This window comes from Oncorhynchus kisutch, linkage group LG20 (genome assembly GCF_002021735.2).
Source record: "Oncorhynchus kisutch isolate 150728-3 linkage group LG20, Okis_V2, whole genome shotgun sequence".
NCBI lineage: Eukaryota > Metazoa > Chordata > Actinopteri > Salmoniformes > Salmonidae > Oncorhynchus > Oncorhynchus kisutch.
Window position 1 is genome coordinate 10,025,084 of NC_034193.2, and position 22,267 is coordinate 10,047,350.

Below are 22,267 nucleotides of genomic sequence, written 5' to 3' on the forward strand. Positions count from 1 at the left end.
TATCACCATGTGTCCTGCTATTTCGGAGCATGGTGTCCTAACCCATATCCCCCTTATAGGGCCATACAACACCCAGCATCTATTTTTAGAGACTCTCTACAGGGCTCTCATCCCTGATGATGAGAGGGGTCTGTTTAGAGAGGATTTGCTAAAATATGTGGTCATTTGTGATAATGTGAGTTTCCACCGATCAAACATCATAAGGCAATGGTTTGTGACCCACCCGAGGATGCTCATATAATTCCTCCCACCTTATTCACCATTCCTTAACCCAATTGAGGAGTTATTTTCAGCATGGAGGTGGAAGGTGTACGATCGTCAGCCACACACACAGATGACCCTGCTGGCTGCAATGGATACATCATGTGAGGACATCACAGTAGACGCCTGCAGAGGATGGATAAGGCATGCCAAAAGATTCTTTCCACGTTGCGTTGGAAGGGAAAATATCCAGTGTGACGTGGATGAGAATATGTGGGCCGACAGACAGGAATGTCTGGATGTGTAGAGACAGCACAACAGTGCTGCTGGCAAAGTTGTGCCTTAGGGGTGGTTTCCTGTGTTTCTTTCCATTTTTTTTCTTCCTTTGTGCCCCTTGGGTTGTCCCGTCTCTTTCAATCAATAACCCACATACAGTAATATGTAAATAGTACTGTTGAAATTGATATATGCCATAGAAGTGCAGCCTTGTGCATTTTCAATACAGTAACTTGTTATATCTGGAGTACTTCTCCTGTTCTCCTGTCCTATTCGGTGTCCTATGTGAATCTAAGTGTGCGTTCTCTAATTCTCTCCTTCTCTCTCTCGGAGGACCTGAGCCCTAGGACCATGCCCCAGGACTACCTGACATGATGACCCCTTGCTGTCCCCAGTCCACCTGGCCGTGCTGCTGCTCCAGTTTCAACTGTTCTGCCTTCTTATTATTCGAACATGCTGGTCATTTATGAACATTTGAACATCTTGGCCATGTTCTGTTTTAATCTCCACCCGGCACAGCCAGAAGAGGACTGGCCACCCCACATATGCTCTCTCTAATTCTCTCTTTTTTTCTCTCTCGGAGGACCTGAGCCCTAGGACCATGCCCCAGGACTACCTGACATGATGACTCCTTGCTGTCCCCAGTCCATCTGACTGTGCTGCAGCTCCAGTTTCAACTGTTCTGCCTTATTATTATACGACCATGCTGGTCATTTATGAACATTTGAACATCTTGGCCATGTTCTGTTATAATCTCCACCCGGCACAGCCAGAAGAGGACTGGCCACCCCACATAGCCTGGTTCCTCTCTCGGTTTCTTCCTAGGTTTTGGCCTTTTCTAGGGAGTTTTTCCTAGCCACCGTGCTTCTACACCTGCATTGCTTGCTGTTTGGGGTTTTAGGCTGGGTTTCTGTACAGCACTTTGAGATATCAGCTGATGTACGAAGGGCTATATAAATCAATTTAATTTGATTTTGATCCAAACTAGCCTAAGTTTACATCAGGTAATACTGTCAAAGTACACAGTTACATTGACAACATGCCTAAACATTTTGACGACCTTGTTCGTGAACATCATCATTCTGATGATCATTGGCATGACTATGTACTTTTGAGAGATGTACTAAGGATTTTTAATGACTGACTAGCTCTAGAAACATATATATTGCAGTTTGTACAAATTGTTCTGAGAAATGCACTTACTATTTTGCACATGTTAGGGATGAGTTGAAAAATGCACCAAAGCGACTGAGAATAACTGTAATAAATGGAAAGCACAATGTTCAGGGCCATACAATGTGTCCATTGTACAGTATACAGCCTACAATGCACTGTACTACAGTATCCATTCTCAGACTTTCTCCATCCCACCTTCAACAACCTGTTTGCTCTCTGAACTGGCTTATATTGGTTGTGTCGCATCATTTGAAAGAGGTTAAATCAATTTTGAGTGGCTGTGTTCAATCAATGACATGTGTTCTCTATTTGTATTTGATTGTTGCCACTTGTGTTTACCAGTATGGAAGACATGTGCATTAGAGTGCAGAATGTGTTTTGAGAATGTGTTTAGAGTTTTGCTGAAAAGTCTAAGTGAGATCTGCAAATTGTGTTTTACCATGTGAAATGGTTTAAGGTTGTCACGACTTCTACCGAAGGTAACTCCTCTCCCTGTTCGGGCGGCGCTGGGCGTCGCCTTTTTACTAGCCGCTACCGATCTCTTTTTCTTTTTCTGGTTTTGTCTGTGTTCCTTTTCACACCTGGTTTCAAGTGCTTTGATTTCTGTGGGTAGATAGGGCACCTGCTACCTGCCGTAATTCGTGCAGGATTAAGTTTGTGAGTATTAGCGTTCAGTATTCTATGCGGTTTATTGTTTTCGCATTGACGCATGTGTAGGTAGTGTCGGAACTGTGGTTGTTCCTCCGTGTACTGACACGAGTTTGTTTTCCTTCGAGCGAGTAGTTTGGACATTCATCTGGGCCAATTTTGTATTGGTGGACTATGTGTACAGATCTCTACATTAAACACGCTTCTCAAAGAAAATCCCTGCTCTCCTGCGCCTGACTCCTACACCTCTCACCGAGACGCACTTTATCACAAAGGTATTGACAACAGACTGCACAATTAGCTAAATGAGTCCAGGCAACTGAGAACTTAGTTCAGCCAATGGATTTTAGTGTTTTAGTAATTGAGAAACTGTAATGGCTGTGATAGGAGAAATTTGACACATTGTAGTGTGTCACAATACTAACCTTGACTAGTTTGGTGGGGCGGCAGGTAGCCTAGTGGTTAGAGTGTTGTGCCATTAACCAATAGGTTCCTGGATTGAATCCCTGAGCTGACAAGGTAAACATCTGAACAAGGCAGTTAACCCACTGTTCCCCGGTAGACTAAAGGAAATAAGAATATGTTCATAACTGACCTGTCTAGTTAAATGAGAGTGAAAAGGAAGCCTGTACAGAATAAAAATATTCCAAAACATGCATCATGTTTGAAACAAGGAACTATGGTAACATGGCAAAGTAATTCAGTTTTTGTCCTGAACAAAGTGTTCTTTTTTTAGGCAAATCCAATACACTAGACGCTGGGAGATGAATTCACCTTTCAGCTGGACAATAACCCATGGCCAAATCTACATGAGTTGTTTACCAAGAAGACAGTGAATCTATGGCAAGACCTGAAAATGGTTCTCTAGCTATGATCAACAGCCAATTTGGCAGAGCTTGAAGAATTTTGAAAATAATAAATGGGCAAATGTTGAACAATCCAGATGTGGAAATCGGCAGGGTCGCCTAGTGGTTAGAGCGTTGGACTAGGAACTGAAAGGTTGCAAGTTTAAATCCCCGAGCTGACAAAGTACAAATCCGTCGTTCTGCCCCTGAATAGGCAGTTATCCCACTGTTCCTAGGCAGTCATTGAAAATAAGAATTTGATATTAACTGACTGGCCTATTAAAATTAAACTGCCGACGTCTTCAAAGTATTGAATTAGGGGTGTGAATACTTATACAAATGAGATATTAATGTATTTCATTTGCGGTAAATTAGTAAACATTCTGAAAACATGTTTTCACTTTGTCATTATGGGGTATTGTGTGTAGATGGGTGAGAAAATAAATCGATTTAATCGATTATGAATTCAGTCAGTTAAGGGGTATGAATACTTTCGGAAGGCACTGTGCAGACCAAAACCCAACTGCCTTTCTAAACCAGCTTAGTAAAGGTTATGCCAATGCAGTTTAGGCAGACATGCATGTTATCTTCCAGCTTTGGTGTTGATTATACAGATGAATATTGTCCTTTAAGACTTTTTAATAATTGCATAATTATTATATTATATATAATTTATATTGATTAATTCACGTTCTCAGTAATTCCTCATCACTGGAATGTTCCACATCGGTTGTCTCTTGGTCTGGATCATATTCTGTGTTGTCTTCAACTTCTGACACTTTCTCCTCCGATGCATCTTCACTGTCAGTTTCCTAGCGTCTTTCCCTTCCTCACCAGTGTCATGATCAAGAGCCTCACGTACAGTATATCATTTGGTCATTGTGCTGCCACAGAATGAATTGTGAGCAGGGCCTCAAAAAAGCTTTATATACACCAGAGCTGTGAGAAAAGATCTATATCTTATTGAAACAATGTTGCGATTATTTGTGAGAATGCCAATAGGTGTGGTTCCTGTGGGGGTAAGATTCTATTGGGGGAAGGTTCCTGTGGGGGAAAGATTCTATTGGGGGAAGGTTCCTGTGGGGGAAAGATTATATTGGGGGAAGGTTCCTGTGGGGGAAAGATTCTATTGGGGGAAGGTTCCTGTGGGGGAAAGATTCTATTGGGGGAAGGTTCCTGTGGGGGAGAGATTCTATTGGGGGAAGGTTCCTGTGGGGGAAAGATTCTATAGGGGGAAGGTTCCTGTGGGGGTTGCATTGGAAGCCAAGGCGGGGAGTGAGGTGTGTGAGTGTGTGTGCTCAAACACACATGCATGTGGGGGTCTGGGAGAGGAAGTGTGTACATCTGATGAATGGGCATGTGCCTGAACAAAATTGTATACATAAGCAGGAGGGTTAAAGTCACCATTAGCCTCATGGTGAAATCCATGAGCAGTTTCCTTCCTCTCTGGCAACTGGGTTAGGAAGGATGTCTTTGTATTGACTGGGTGTGTTGATAATTAATTACTCCACCATGCTCAAAGGGATATTCAATGTCTGCTTTTTGTTTTGTTTTACCTATCTACCAATACTTGCCCTTTGCAAGGCATTTGGAAAACACACAGAGTGAGTCCATGCAACTTATTATGTGACTTGTAAAGCAAATGTTGTCTCCTGAAATTACTTAGGCTTGTCATAAAGGGGTTGAATACTTTTTTACTGAAGACATTTCAGATGTTCATTTTTAAATAATTTGTAAAACTTTTGAAAAACATAATTCCACATTAACATTATGGGCTATTGTGTGTAGACCTGTGACCCCAAAATCACAATTGAATCCTGTAATGGGAATTTTAATGCTTGTGCTTTTCTTATAACTAATTTCTGTGTTCATTCAAGTCGCTGACTGTACAAATCCTTACTATCAGTAGCTGCAATTTGGCAGTACGCCCAATTTGGCAGTATGATGAAAATTACAGGCGTCTCATCTTTTTAAGGGGGAGAAGTTGCACAATTGGTGGCTTACTAAATACTGACTAATGTGTTTGGTATTGCTTACTTGGTGTTATCCAATCAATGTTGTGGCCCCTCCCTCTTCAAGTTAGGACTGACTGGAAAAAGCTGTTCAAAAGAGGACATTGCATTATCGTTTCTTTGTACTCCATGACCAAGGCCGTGCAGTCGAAACGCATTGGATTTTTAAAACTTTGTTTCCACTGAACATGCCATACAAATAAAGGCATTTTATGTAATTGTATGAAGAGTGCCATGGTCCTCTCATTTTGATGTCATCTACAGCAGTGAGCGATCTCCTGCCTGGCTGAGGAAGCAGGAAATGTTCTCATCCAATTTGGCACCACATACCTATATGAGTCAGGGTTCTCAACTCTGGCGTACTTAAAAAACAGAAAGAGACTCTATGCTGGGCATTACCTCAGGACTGCACTGTTAATAACTAAGCCCAGAGTAGACCTGCTTGTTGAGAACTTCAACCAGTCACACCCCTCTCATTAGGACTGGATGTGTGTTTTCAGTCTACATCTTTATGATGTCATCAGTCAGTTTATTCCAGTTCATAATGAAAATGATTTGTTCTATTTTAACAGCAACAGTTCCAGCCTAGATGGAAATGGAAGAGTGTTTTTACGTGGAAAATTAAATAAATATATAGCTGTTTATGTGGGTATTTCATTGTAACGATTACACCGGTAGTCAGGTAGAAGAAGGTGAGTTTAATAATGAACCAATACAGATGGACACACACGAGCCGTGTACAGATTGTGAGTGAAAACAATACTACTAATGACTGATACTACTGAGGGATAAATAAAGGAAGAGTAATGAAGGTGATGATGAAGTCCAGGTGTGTATAATGATGGGGAGCAGGTGTGCGCAATGATGGTTACCAGGTGTGCAAAATGTGGGTTGCCAGGACCAGTAGACCAGCGGTTAGTAGACCAGCAGCTTCAATCACAGGAAGCAGGGAGGGAGGAGGAGTAGACTTGACAGTTATTTGTTTATGATGCATTTGTTTCAGGCATGAGGGCAATGAAATGTACCAATATTTACATATAGTTGCATGTTTTCATAAGCTTTGGTCCCAGGCTGAAAAAGTTTAAGAACCCCTGTTTTACATGAACAAAATCGACGTGTAATCTGCACTTGTATCCAAGCTGATGTAATGTACATAACAACCATAACAAGAGATTTGACTACTTTCAGTTCCAAAGCATCAACACTAGTAGTACAGCAGAGAATGGCTCAGACTGCACATGGGAATTTGAACATGAATAAAGAAATTAAAAACAACAATATAAAATTCAAGGTGAACATGAGAAACTTTGCCTTGAAATGAGCAGCAGCAGTACAGAACCTTCTAGACCAGCACATCAGACGGCCCAATCCTCACTCGCAGACACACAATTAAAGTGCCAGGTGAACATCTAAAGGGAAATTACACTCACAAATGACAATTCCAGACCTGAAGAAATTGTGTTCTGATGTGATTGACATGGACTCAGAACATCTAATTGTGTTGTTTCTCAATGAACAATTGTAATTTTGAGAGAAAAAACGAAACAAAATCTTAAACTAGGAAGAATGAAAAAAAAAATCACTTATTTAATAGGTCCCCCCTTAAAACAGTGCACGACTTTCTCTTGTACACGAAGGACCCAGGGAAGAGTTGCAGGGGAGAGGATAAGAGAGGAATGTTCTTATTTGAAATCTAGAAAAAAAATTGTAACTAGCAACATATTTAATTTTTTTCAAGAAGCTCTCGTGCTAAAAAATGTTAGACTCCTGGTCTAGGGATTCCCGAGAATGGTGCAACAAACAAAAACATCCAGTCAGTGGCAGTCCTGTGGGTGAAAACAGCTTGTTGATGAGAGGTCGAAGGAGAATGGCAAGAACCGTGTAAGCTAACAGGCGGGCCACAAACAGACAAATAACGGCACAGTACAACAATGGTGTGCAGAGCGACATTTCGGTACGAAACAACTCATCGATCCTTGTCACGGATGGGCTATTGCAGCAGACCTCAAAGGGACCACAACGGGTTACACTCCTATCAGCTAAAAACAGGAAGAAGAGGCTCCAGTGGGCACGTGATCAACACTAGACAATTAAGGAGTGATGTATGTGCCCAACCGCTTGTATTCAGACTTATGTAGCAACATTTGAAATCCTGTTTTTGACATTGGACAAAAATGGTATGTCATACATTGCATTTGAGGAACAATGGGAAAGTTATTCTGCTTTGAAAATTGATCAACTTGTAACCTCAATTTTGAGGAAATGGCTTTTGAATGTTTTGGTGCCAACTGCAGAGCACTTCTTTTTCTACCCCTATTCAGCATCCTTCACAACCTCTTAAGCTTTAGTTCCACCAATCTCTTTAAGGGTTGATCCGAGTGTTCTGTCCTAGCAACAGCAGTCAAGCACCCAAGCTAACTGGCAAACAGTTGTCACAGTGACATTCTATTGAAATGGATTCTTGCATAGTTGAGTCTTTTGTTAGCTAGCTAAACAATGGACCATAATCCCAACTCATGATGTTACTAACCAGCATGAATCTGCAGGTAGCTAACCAACCAGGTTCAATGTTAGCTAGCTAACAGTAGGCTATAACTAGCCAAGCAAATGGCTCTGAGATACGAATAATAAGATCATACATGTAACATTGCCCTTAGTTTAAAGATTAATTCGGAGACAGGCGTTTTCTCCATCTCCTTAGCTATCATACATTAATTCCACTGATTTAAAAACTCGGTCCTCCAGAAAAGTGGAGAGCAACACTTATGCAATTCTAATAAGTAATATATATGAAAAAAAGCAGCATTATACAGAATTACCTACACATACTAACCATCTCAAATAGAAAGAAGATGCTATATGGCAGACCAATCCAAACTCATTCCTTGACATTTCCAGCCCACTCATCTCAGCCAAGTCAAATACATAAATCATTTACAAGTCCCATAATGGAGGAACCAAAAAAATAAAAAGGTATACCTATGATGTCATTGTAACACATGTTGAGCATTAAAACACCTCTGGTTAGAAGAAAAATCTATGTAGGCTTTGGCCCTTTTCAGTGCTTATATATATATATATATATATATATATATATATGAGAGAGAGACCTTCTCAACAGTTGGCGTCATGTAGGGTAGAGGTTGTGAAAAGGGGTCTCCACCGAATCTCTTCTCCCCCAGTTATTTTCTGGGACACTGCACACTAAAACTTTATTTGACGGCAGAACATTCAGAGGCTGTAAGCTTGTAAGTACAGTATCCTTACCTACTTAGATTATTGTGAGTGAGGATTTGTTGGTCACGTCACCTTGACGGACATCTCATGATTACTCTCAGAGTCTCAATCTCAGAAGGTTATTTTGTTTTCCTCAGCGCTAATGACAGTCTGTGTTAGATGGTGAATTCAGCTGAACTCTGGGTGTTTCTTTGGTAGGCCTACTAAGGCTGTGGAGAGATGAAAATGCATAAATGTGGAAAAGTTCAGGCTTTGCAGATTGCATGCAGGGTGGAGAAGTTTTGGTGCGGGGGGAGCCCCAGGTTGCAATTCAGAACCTCTCATACCCATTTTACAACGCCAAAGTATTTTTTAACTCATTGACTTTTGTAGATAAGTCTAAAAAGCTCTATTTTTCTCAATGTCTTTTTTAAAGCTTAAGTGTGTATACACTACTGTATTTATACTTTGGATATGGTCTTTCATGAGGAAAAGTAATTTAAAAAACTGCTTGAGTGGGACTTGAAAACTATTCAGATTCACCCAGAATTTCTCCTGACCTGTTCTTAAATATCACTACAGCTCCACAGTTGCCATGACTACAGATCAGGGCTGTGGTTAATTCCAGTACCTTCAAGACATATAACTACTGCTTGAAGCATACAGTCTATGTCCAATCTGATGTAAGTTAATGTAGGTTAATGTATAAGCTATTCATGTTTTGTGGTTTTTGTTCTTTGTGCTTTAGGACACATGGCAAAATGCTTCTGCTGTTTCTGAGTCTCGGTTTGTTCACTTCTAATGTCCAGTCAGAAAAACAAGGTAAACTGCACACTTTATACATTATTATGGTTGTTATGAGTGAGAAAGTTATAGGTTCAAAGATCATAGCCCCGAGACATACTAACCTCCCCTGTTATTGTATTGGTGAGGGGTTAGCATGTCTTGGGGGTAGGATCTTTGACCCTCTCATCATTATTCACAATTAAATCAGGAGTATTCATCAACGTGGTAGCAAACACATTATTGTAGAAGTGTTTAGAAACATATGCTGTTCTTATTTATAATAAAAGTGACTCCAAAATGACAAGATTTTGTATTATATATTGTTTTACTGCTAGCTAGGGGCACACTCCAACACTCAGTGTTTGCATTGGGTAGAATTACCCTCTTACATTTTTGTGCATTAAACAAGAGAGGGGGGTTCTACTAAGCTACAGTGCAGTCGGAAAGTATTCAGACCCCATTCCACATTTTGTTACGTTCCAACCTTATTCTAAAATGACTTAAATAAATAACAATGACTAATCAATACACAATACCCCATAATGACAAAGCAAAAACACATTTTTATGTACATTTTTGCAAATGTATTAAAAATAATATCAGAAATACCTTATTTACATAAGTACCCAGACCCTTTGCTATGAGACTTGAAATTAAGCTCAGGTGCATCGTGTTTCCATTGTTCATCCTTGAGATTTTTTATTTTAATTAACCAGGCAAGTCAGTTAAGAACACATTCTTATTTTCAATGACGGCCTAGGAACAGTGGGTTAACTGCCTGTTCAGGGGCAGAACGACAGATTTGTACCTTGTCAGCTCGGGGGTTTGAACTCACAACCTTCCGGTTACTAGTCCAATGCTCTAACCACTAGGCTACCCTGCTGCCCCACAGGTCGACAACTTGATTGTAGTCCACCTGTGGTAAATTCTATTTATTGGACAACTTTTTTTTATTTTGTTTTATTTTATATCACCTTTATTTAACCAGGTAGGCCGGTTAGGGTTAGGGATAGGGTTAGGGGTTGGGGTTAGGGTTAGGGATAGGGATAGGGTTAGGGTTAGGGGTTGGGGTTAGGGGTTAGGGTTAGGGGTTAGGGGTTAGGGGTTGGGGTTAGGGTTAGGGTTAGGGGTTAGGGTTAGGGTTGGGGTTAGGGGTTGGGGTTAGGGTTAGGCAATAAATTGGCAAAAGTGGCAAAGTAATTACAATTTAGAAATTAACGTTGTAGTGATAGATGAAAACCCCATTTTTTTCTTTCTGAGCTTGCGAGTCTGCTTGTTTGATCTTACCAGCTTTAACTTGTTACCTTTTAGAATCCCTTCCCCTGGCATTTCACACAGACTATCCAAACCCGAAATCGGTTCTATCCCAGCCACCATAAAGAATGAGTCATGTATTGCTGCTGACCCTTCTGTAAACAGGAAGGGAAGTAACTGCATAACTCTTGATTCTGTCCCTGTTAGACCACGTGCTCCACATCTGAGACACGGCTGCTAAGATTTGCGGTTTAGGACACTGTCGTCAACCCCCCCTTGCATCTTTGTTCTTCCCTGGCCTGTGGCACCGCTGTTGGTTATCTGCACACCCGCGGTATTGCCAACTCGCACGGCTGCAGTGAGCAGAATTTGATTTGACTCTCAGAGCAGCCTGCGCTATTTCGTTCCAGTAAGAATGCTGAGCCACTACACGGCAATAGCACAATGCCAAATCTACACTGGACCGTGAATGTTCCTCTTGTGAAATTGTTACATTACTTGTTAGTTTTCACTGCATGGTTGGAAATAGAAACACAAGCATTCCGCTACACTCACATTAATATCTGCTAACCATGTGTATGTGACCAATAACATTTGATTTGATTTGAGTGGCCGAGTTACAGTTTTGACTTAAATCTACCTGAACATCTATAGCAAGACCTGAAAATGGTTGTCTAGCAACAACCAACTTGGCAGAGCTTGAAGGTTTTGAAAAGAATAATGGGCAAATGTTGCACAATCCTGGTGTGCAATGCTCTTAGAGACGTGCCCAGAAAGACTCACAGCTGTAATCACTGCCAACGAGGCTTCTATTATTGACTCATACTAATGTAAATTCAATATGTCTGTATATAATGTTCAATACATTTACTGAAATGTCTAATCAAATGCATTCACTTTGTCATTATGAGGTATTATGTGTAAAACATATATTTAATAAAATGAGTAAAACAACTAAATGTGAAATAAGTCCAGGGGTATTAAACGTTTCTGAAGGCGCAGTACATGATAATTGTTTACTCTACTGTGCCCACAAGACTTACAACACTTCCAGTTCCCAGTTTGAACTTTTACAAAGAGGTTCTTCTGAGACCCTTTTCAGAGGGGTTACTCAAGGACCTGCAAAGGTTCCGCTGGTGTGGCAAACCAAAAGGTTCTTCCAGGCAGCTCTACTTCTAAGAGTGTACAGTCATTATTGCTGATCTTTATGAAGGGTGTTAATCATTTCAGGACACCACTGAATGATAATGTACAGTGCGGCAAAAAAGTATTTAGTCAACCACCAATTGTGCAAGTTCTCCCACTTAAAAATATGAGAGAGGCCTGTAATTTTCATCATAGGTACACTTCAACTATGACAGACAAAATGAGAAAAAAAATCCAGAAAATCACATTGTAGAATTTTTTATGAATTTATTTGCAAATTATGGTGGAAAATAAGTATTTGGTCAATAACAAAAGTTTATCTCAATACTTTGTTATTTACCCTTTGTTGGCAATGACAGAGGTCAAACGTTTTCTGTAAGTCTTCACAAGGTTTTCACACACTGTTGCTGGTATTTTGGCCCATTCCTCGATGCAGATCTCCTCTAGAGCAGTGATGTTTTGGGGCTGTTGCTGGGCAACACGGACTTTCAACTCCCTCCAAAGATGTTCTATGGGGTTGAGACCTGGAGACTGGCTAGGCCACTCCAGGACCTTGAAATGCTTCTTAAGAAGCCACTCCTTCGTTGCCCGGGCGGTGTGTTTGGGATCATTGTCATGCTGAAAGACCCAGCTACGTTTCAACTTCAATGCCCTTGCTGATAGGAGGTTTTCACTCAAAATCTCACGATACAAGGCCCCATTCATTCTTTCCTTTACACGGATCAGTCGTCCTGGTCCCTTTGCAGAAAAACAGCCCAAATCATGATGTTTCCACCCCCATGCTTCACAGTAGGTATGGTGTTCTTTGGATGCAACTCAGCATTCTTTGTCCTCCAAACACGACGAGTTGAGTTTTGACAAAGAAGTTATATTTTGTATATTATATTTTGTACAAGTTATAAGTTTCATCTGACCATATGACATTCTCCCAATCTTCTTCTGGATCATCCAAATGCTCTCTAGCAAACTTCAGATGGGCCTGGAAATGTACTGGCTTAAACAGGGGGACACGCCTGGCACTGCAGGATTTGAGTCCTGGCGGCGTAGTGTGTTACTGATGGTAGGCTTTGTTTCTTTGGTCCCAGCTGTCTGCAGGTCATTCACTAGGTCCCCCCGTGTGGTTCTGGGATTTTTGCTCACCGTTCTTGTGATCATTTTGACCCCACGGGGTGAGATCTTGCGTGGAGCCCCAGATCGAGGGAGATTATCAGTGGTCTTGTATGTCTTCCATTTCCTAATAATTGCTCCCACAGTTGATTTCTTCAAACCAAGCTGCTTACCTATTGCAGATTCAGTCTTCCCAGCCTGGTGCAGGTCTACAATTTTGTTTCTGTTGTCATTTGACAGCTCTTTGGTCTTGGCCATAGTGGAGTTTGGAGTGTGACTGTTTGAGGTTGTGGACAGGTCTTTTTGCCATTAATACAAGTAACGAGTGGAGGACAGAGGAGCCTCTTAAAGAAGAAGTTACAGGTCTGTGAGAGCCAGAAATCTTGCTTGTTTGTAGGTGACCAAATACTTATTTTCCACCATAATTTGCAAATTGTCACGCCCTGGTCTTAGTATTTTGTGTTTATATATTTATTTGGTCAGGCCAGGGTGTGACATGGGTTTATTTTGTGTTGTGTTTTTGTATTGGGGTTTTAGTAGGTATTGGGATTGTGGCTCAGTAGGGGTGTCTAGCATAGTCTATGGCTGCCTGAGGTTCTCAATCAGAGTCAGGTGATTCTCGTTGTCTCTGATTGGGAACCATATTTAGGGAGCCTGGGTTTCACTGTGTGTTTGTGGGTGATTGTTCCTGTCTCTGTGTTAGTCACCAGACAGGCTGTATAGGTTTTCACATTTTCCGTTTGTTGTTTTTGTATTGTTCGTATTCGTTTTCATTAAACATGTATCGAACTAACCACGCTGCATTTTGGTCCGACTCTCCTTCAACGGAAGAAAGCCGTAACACAAATAAATTCATTAAAAATCCTACAATGTGATTTTCTGGATTTTTTTTCTCATTTTGTCTGTCATAGTTGAAGTCTACCTATGATGAAAAATACAGGCCTCTCTCATCTTTTTCAGTGGGAGAACTTGCACAATTGGTGGCTGACTAAATACTTTTTTGCCCCACTACATATGAATGTGAATGTACATGTTTGTCATTGTATGTACAGTATATGAACACATTTATCATCATGTAAAATGTACTGGAACAATGCTATGATATTATGTTGCATGTTCATTCCTTGATATAGTTTGATACCCAATATTATCCATTGATATCCTTTCATTCATTGACATCCAATATTATGTTGCTTGTTGATTAATTCATGTCCTTGTTTGTTTTTCCAGGGGTTAATGTAACGTGTGAAAATCAATCGGTTGTAGCAGGACAGAACCACAACCTGACATGTAGAGTGGAATACAGTGATGTAGGTCAGAATAATCTGGGATGTAAAACTACAAATTATTTCTGGAAACATAAATCAAAATCTCCAATACGAAATTGTGATTGTACAAAAGATTGTAACACTACGATAACAACCAACACCTACTTTTGTGAGATCAAAAATGTTACCAAAGCTGATGAGGGAAACTACACTTTTACCATTAACACAGACTGTGGCAACGGACATGGCACATTGAATGTTTCATGTAAGTTACATGTGAGTACAATGTTAATATACAGTGACCAGTGTTACACAGGTTAAATGGGTTCATGTGATATGACCAGGAAAAGGTCCAGTAATTCAAATTAAATGTGATAATACAGTATTCATATACACTGAGTGTACAAAACATTAGGAACACCTGCTCTTTCCATGACATAGACTGACCAGGTGAATCCAGGTGAAAGCTATGATCCCTTGTTGATGTCACTTGTTAAATCCACTTCAATCAGTGATGATGAAGGGCAGGAGACAGGTTAAAGAAGGATTTAATTGATTTAGCATTGAGATAAATTAGACATGATGAGTCTTGTGTATGTGTACCATTCAGAGGATGAACGGGCAAGACAAGATTTAACTGCATTTGAATGAGGTATGGTAGTAGGCGCCAGGAGCACCGATTTGAGTGTGTCAAGAACTGCAACGCTGCTGGGTTTTTCACGCTCAAAAGTGTCCTGTGTGTATCAAGAATGGTCTACCACGCAAAGGACATCCAGCCAACTTGACACAACTGTGGGAAACATTGGAGTCAAGATGGGCCATTATCCCTGTGGAATGCTTTCGACACCTTGTAGGATCCATGCCCCGATGAATTGAGGCAGTTTTCAGGGCAAACTCCCCTTTGCCCTGAAAACTGCCTCAATTCAGTTGTGTCTCAATATTCGGAAGGTGTTCCGAATGTGTTGTACACTCAGTGTATATATTCCATATGGGGCTTGATACTGCAACATTTGTGAGTATTCTGAGTGCTAACCTCTCTTTATTTTCTCAGTGAGAAATGAAAAACAAGCGTTTCTGGGATCATCAGGTCACCTATCGTCAGTATCATCACTGTTCTGGGTGTTCTACTGTTTCGCATCTTAAGACTTAATAGTTCCTTGAGAAACAATGACAAAGCTACCAGAGAGGCCCTAAACCAGAAGCCTGCATAACTTTCAGTCTGGAGGAGCTGTGTGTGTTCTACTATCCTTGTGGGGACAGAAATATCTCATTTACACAAGTAGTCAAACTCCTAAGTCAATAAATACTTTGTGGAAGCTCCTTTTGCATTGATTACAGCTGTGAGTCTGTCTGGGTACGTCTCTAAGTCAATAATTTGTAGAAGCTCCTTCTGCATTGATTACAGCTGTGAGTCTGTCTGGGTACGTCTCTAAGTCAATAATTTGTAGAAGCTCCTTCTGCATTGATTACAGCTGTGAGTCTGTCTGGGTACGTCTCTAAAAGCTTTCCACATTTGGATTGTTCAAAATGTTCCCATTATTCTTTTCTAAATTCTTCAAGCTCTGTCAAATTGGCTGTTGATCATAGCTAGAGAACCATTTTCAGATCTTGCCATAGATTGACTGTCTTCTTGGCAACTCTAGTGTAAATTTGGCCATGGTTTATTGTCCAGTTGAAAGGTGAATTCATCTCCCAGCATCTAGTGTATTGGATTTGCCTAAAAAATAACACTTTGTATTCAGGACAAAAACTGAATTACTTTGCCATGTTTTTTGCAGTACTACAATAGTGCCTTGTTTCAAACATGATGCATGTTTTGGAATATTTTTATTCTGTACAGGCTTCCTTTTCACTCTGTCAATTATTATAATTTATTTACCTTTATTTAACTAGACAGGTCAGTTATGAACAAATTCTTATTTACAATGACAGTCTACCGGGGAACACTGGCTTAACTGCCTTGTTCGGATGTTTACGTTGTCAGCTCAGGGATTCAATCCAGGAACCTATTGGTTAATGGCACAACACTCTAACCACTAGGCAACCTGCCGCCCCATCAAACTAGTCAAGGTTAGTATTGTGGAGTAACTACAATGTGTTTGATCCATCCTCAGTGTTCTCCTATCACAGCCATTAAACTCTGTAACTGTTTTAAAGTCACCATTGGCCTCATTGTGAAATTCATGAGCGGCTTCCTTCCTGTCTGACAACTGAGTTAGGAAGGACACCTGTATCTTTGTAGTGACAGGATGTATTGATACACCACCCAAAGTCAAGTTAGTAACTCCACCAAGCTCAAAGGGATATTCAATGTCTGCTTTTTGTTTTACCCATCTACCAATAGGTTCCCTTTACAAGGCATTTGGAAAACCTCCCTGGTCTTTGGCCTTGAATCTGTGTTTGAAATTCCCTGCTCGTCCGAGAGACCTTACAGATAATTGTATGTGTGGGGTACAGAGATGAGGTAGTCATTAAAAAATCATGTTAAACACTATTATTGCACACAGAGTGAGTCCATGCAATGTATTATGTGATTTGTTAAGCAAATGTTTACTCATGATCTTATTTAGACTTGTCATATCAAAGGGGTTGAACACTTTTTTACTCAAGACATTTAAGATTTTTATTTTTTTAATTATTTGTAAAACTTTTGAAAAACTTAATTCCACTTGAACATTATGGGCTATTTTGTGTGGACCAGTGATCCAAACATCTCAGTTGAATCTATTTTCAATTCAGGCTTTAACACAACAAAATGTGAACAAAGTCAAGGGGTGTGAATACTTTCTGAAGGCACTGTGTCATTTGATGTGTTGTATTATTCTGTAAAACTCACAAGCAGTGATGTACCACTATGCTTGGTTTGTATAATTGATGTAATATTCTGCATGGGAATTTTGTTATGAATATCGTTATTGATTTATGTAGAAATACACTTTTGGAAATAACCAGTCGTTATAATGTTACTTCTATCATATAGAGCTTGTTGTCTTGTATTTAATTATTATCTATACAAATAATGCATATTTCAGACATCACAGTACATACAGTAGCTCGCAGGTTGACATTTATTTGGTTGACTCATGTATATGGAGGCAGCTCTGCAGAGTGGTCACTAGCTGGCACAACAACAAAGTCATAAAACCTAACCATAACTTTAACCCTAAATAGCATTTTTCAAATCAACATTTTTACATCTACAGTGTTAAATGTAACACTTAATGTGTATATGTGACCCATCAAAATAGTGTTATTAAATAAACACTGTTCAAAGTGTTGACCAACTAACACTCCTAGAGCGTTGGTTCCCTAACACCATGGGTTATTCAGACTTTAAAACTATTAGAGATGATGCTGCTACACTTTTTAGTTTTATTCCATAACACAGTATTTTGGGGGAGAGTGTTGTTTTAACACTGTAAGACCATCTGCATTTTTAACTCAAATACTTAGTAAGTTCAATGAAAAGTAATTATAAAAGTAAAAGTAATTATCCCAAACACACCGCCCGGGCAACGAAGGAGTGGCTTCGTAAGAAGCATTTCAAAGTCCTGGAGTGGCCTAGCCAGTCTCCAGATCTCAACCCCATAGAAAATCTTTGGAGGGAGTTGAAAGTCCGTGTTGCCCAGCAACAGCCCCAAATCATCACTACTCTAGAGGAGATCTGCATGGAGGAATGTGCCAAAATACCAGCAACAGTGTGGGAAAACCTTGTGAAGACTTACAGAAAACGTTTGACCTCTGTCATTGCCAACAAAGGGTATATAACAAAGTATTGAGATGAACTTTTGTTATTGACCAAATACTTATTTTCCACCATAATTTGCAAATAAATTCATTAAAAATCCTAAAATGTGATTTTCTGGATTTTCTTTCCTCATTTTGTCTGTCATAGTTGAAGTGTACCTATGATGAAAATTACAGGCCTCTCTCATCTTTTTAAGTGGGAGAACTTGCACAATTGTTGGCTGACTAAATACTTTTTTGCCCCACTGTATATTACCATAACTATAGTACCATAACTATATTACCATAACTATAGTACCATAACTATATTACCATAACTATAGTACCATAACTATAGTACCATAACTATATTACCATAACTATATTACCATAACTGTATGACTATAACTATATTACCATAACTATATTACCATAACTGTATGACTATAACTATATTACCATAACTATATGACTATAACTATATTACCATAACTATATTACCATAACTATATTACCATAACTATAGTACCATACCTATAGTACCATAACTATATTACCATAACTGTATTACCATAACTATATTACCATAACTGTATTACCATAACTATAGTACCATAACTATATTACCATAACTATAGTACCATAACTATATTACCATAACTGTATTACCATAACTATAGTACCATAACTATATTACCATAACTATATTACCATACCTATAGTACCATAACAATATGACCATATCGGCCATCCTTGTGTGTGACTGTAGGACTAAAGCCAGTGTCATTTTTTTTTTTTTTTAAGTCAGTTAAGAACAAATTCTTATTTTCAATGATGGCCTAGGAACAGTGGGTTAACTGCCTGTTCAGGGGCAGAACGACAGATTTGTACCTTGTCAGCTCAGGGATTTGAACTTGCAACCTTCCGGTTACTAGTCCAACGCTCCTACCACTAGGCTACCCTGCCGCCCCATTTGCAAAAGAAGAGGCAAAAACAGACTTTCCCCCATCGCGACATCCCTCTAAGGCCCTTATGCTAGCTTGCTAGCCCCGGCCTGCTAACTGTCTGAATCTATGTGTCCCCAGCCAGCCCAAACACTCACTGGACCCATAAGATCACTTGCCTACGCATGCCTCTCCCTAATATCAATATGCCTCGTCCATTACTATTCTGGTTAGTGATTACTGTCTTATTTCACTGTAGAGCCTCTAGCCCTGCTCAATATGCCTTAACCAACCATGTTGTTCCACCTCCTAAATATGCGATGACATCACCTGGTTTAAATGTCTCTAGAGGCTATATCTCTCTCATCATTACTCAATGCCTAGGTTTACCTCCAATGTACTCTCTTCCTACCATACCTTTGTACATTATGCCTTGAATCTATGCTATCGTGCCCAGAAATCTGCTCCCTTTACTCTCTGTTCCGAACGTACTAGACGGCCAGTTCTTATAGCCTTTAGCCGTACCCTTATCCTACTTCTCCTCTGTTCCTCTGGTGATGTAGAGGTTAATCCAGGAACAGCAGTGCCTAGGTGCTATCATTGGTTGACTTCTGTAACCGTAAAAGCCTTGGTTTCATGCATGTTAACATTAGAAGCCTACTCCCTAAGTTTGCTTTATTCACTGCTTTAGAACATTCTGCCAACCTGGATTCCTTAGCCATGTCTGAATCCTGGTTTAGGAAAACCAGCAAAAACCCTGAAATTTCCATCCCTAACTTTAACATTTTCCGCAAAGATAGAACTGCCAAAAGGGGTGGTGTTGCAATCTACTGCAGTGATAGCCTGCAGAGTTCTGTCTTACTATCCAAGTCTGTACCAAAACAATTAGAGCTTCTACTTCACCTTTTCAGAAACAAGTCTCTCACTGTTGTCGCTTGCTATAGACTACCCTCTGCCCACAACTGTGGCCTGGACACCATCTGTGAATTGAATGCCCCGCATCTATCTTCTGAGCTCGTGCTGCTAGGTGACATAAACTGGGACATGCTTAACACCCCAACCATCCTATAATCTAAGCTTGATGCCTTCAGTCTCACACAAATTATCTATGAACCTACCAGGTACAACCCCAAATCCGTAAACACAGGCACCCTCTAGATATTTTTTTATTTGATTTATTTCACCTTTAGTTAACCAGGTAGGCATGTTGAGAACAAGTTCTCATTTACAATTGCGACCTGGCGACCATATCATCCTAACTAACTCGCCCTCCAAATACACCTCTGCTGTTTTCAACCAAGATCTCAGCAATCACTGCCTGATTGCCTGCATCCGTAATGGGTCTGTGGTCAAATGACCACCCCTCATCACTGTCAAATGCTCCATAAAACACTTCAGCGAGCAGGCCTTTCTAATCGGCCTGGCCCGGGTATCCTGGAATGACATTGACCTCATCCCGTCAGTAGAGGATGCCTGGTTATTCTTTAAAACTTCCTCACCATCTTAAATAAGCATGCTCCGTTCAAAGAAAATTTGAACCAGGAACAGATATAGTCCTTGGTTCACTCCAGACCTGTCTGCCCTTGACCAGCACAAAAACATCCTGTGGCATTCTGCATTAGCATCGAATAGTCCCTGTGATATGCAACTTTTCAGGGAAGATAGCAACCAATATACACAAATAGTTAGGAAAGCTAAGGTTAGCTTTTTCAAACAGAAATTTGCATCCTGTAGTACAAACTCAAAAAAGTTCAGGGACACTGTAAAGTCCATGGAGAATAAGAGCACCTCCTCCCAGCTGCCACTGTGCTGAGGATAGGAACCACTGTCACTACCGATAAATCCTCAATAATTGAGAATTTCAATAAGCATTTTTCTACGGCTGGCCATGGTTTCCACCTGGCTACCCCTACCCCGGTCAACAGCCCTGCGCTCCCCATTGCAACTCGCCCAAACATCCCCCACTTTTCCTTCACCCAAATCCAGATAGCTGATGTTCTGAAAGAGCTGCAAAATCTGGACCCATACAAATCAGCCGGGCTAGACAATCTGGACCCTCTCTTTCTAAAATTATCTGCCGAAATTGTTGCAACCTCTATTACTAGCCTGTTCAACCTCCCTTTCGTATCGTCTGGGATTATCCAGAAGATTGGAAAGCGGACGCGGCCATCCCCCTCTTTAAAGGGGGAGACACTCTAGACCCAAACTGCTACAGACCTATATCTATTCTACCCTGCCTTTCTAAAGTCTTTGAAAGCCAAGTTAACAAACAGATTACCGACCATTTTGAATCTCACCGTACCTTCTCCGCTATGCAATCTGGTTTCAGAGCTGGTCATGGGTGCACCTCAGCCACGCTCAAGGTCCTAAATGATATCATATCCGCCATTGATAAGAGACATTACTGTGCAGCCATATTCATTGACCTGGCTTACGACTCTGTCAATCACAACAGTCTTATTGGCAGGCTCAAAAGCCTTGGTTCATCAAATGATTGCCTCGCTTGGTTCACCAACTACTTCTCCGATAGAGTTCAGTATGGCAAATCGGAGGGCCTGTTGTCCGGACCTCTGGCTGTCTCTATGTGGGTAAATACCAGATGACCTTCAATGCCATACAACTCTCCTTCCGTGGCCTCCAACTGCTCTTAAATACTAATACTAAGTAAAACTAAATGCATGCTCTTCAACCGATCGCTGCGTGCACCTGCCTGCCCGCCCATCCAGTATTACTCTGGACGGTTCTGACTTAGAATATGCGGACAACTACAAATACCTAGGTGTCTGGTTAGACTGTAAACTCTCCTTCCAGACTCACATTAAACATCTCCAATCCAAAATGAAATCTAGAATCGGCTTCTTATTTCGCAACAAAGCATCCTTCACTCATGCTGCCAAACATACCCTCGTAAAACTGACCATCCTATCGATTCTCGACTTCGGCGATGTCATTTACAAAATAGCCTCCAACACTCTACTCAACAAATTGGATGCAGTCTATCACAGTGCCATCCGTTTTGTCACCAAGTCCCATATACTGTACTGTACTGTACTGCTGTAACGATTTTCGTTGGTGGAAGAAGGAAAAGGACAAAAGCGCAGCGTGTTCATGATACCTTTAATAAACTGAACACTGAATACAAACGAAACAAGAGAATAAAGGAAAACCGAAACAGTGAAAACACTGAAACGGAAAATAACCCCCCACAAACAAAAGTGGGTAAGTATGGTTCTCAATCAGAGACAACGATTGACAGCTGCCTCTGATTGGGAACCATACCAGGCCTAAACATAGAAAACAACACCTAGACATACAACATAGAATACCCACCCACATCACACCCTGACCAAACAAAAAATAGAAACGTACAAAGCAATCTACGGTCAGGGTGTGACAACTGCGACCTGTATGCTCTCGTTGGCTGGCCCTCGCTTCATACTCGTCGCCAAATCCACTGGCTCCAGGTCATCTACAAATCTCTGCTAGTTAAAGCCCCACCTTATCTCAGCTCACTGGTCACCATAGCAGCACCCACCCGTAGCACGTGCTCCAGCAGGTATATCTCACTGGTCATCCCCCAAAGCCAATTCTTCCTTTGGCCGCCTCTCCTTCCAGTTCTCTGCTGCCAATGACTGGAACAAAGTGCAAAAAATCTCTGAAGC

General features: G+C 40.7%; 1 long non-coding RNA gene across 1 annotated transcript; it reads left to right on the forward strand.

The window, feature by feature from the left end:
* The first annotated feature begins 2,195 nt into the window (after positions 1–2,195).
* On the forward strand, positions 2,196–16,197 carry LOC109865181 (uncharacterized). The gene is made up of 4 exons (XR_002251535.2): positions 2,196–2,576; positions 9,123–9,196; positions 13,898–14,200; positions 14,987–16,197. It is a non-coding gene; the product is annotated as an uncharacterized LOC109865181 (long non-coding RNA).
* The last annotated feature ends 6,070 nt before the right edge of the window (positions 16,198–22,267 follow it).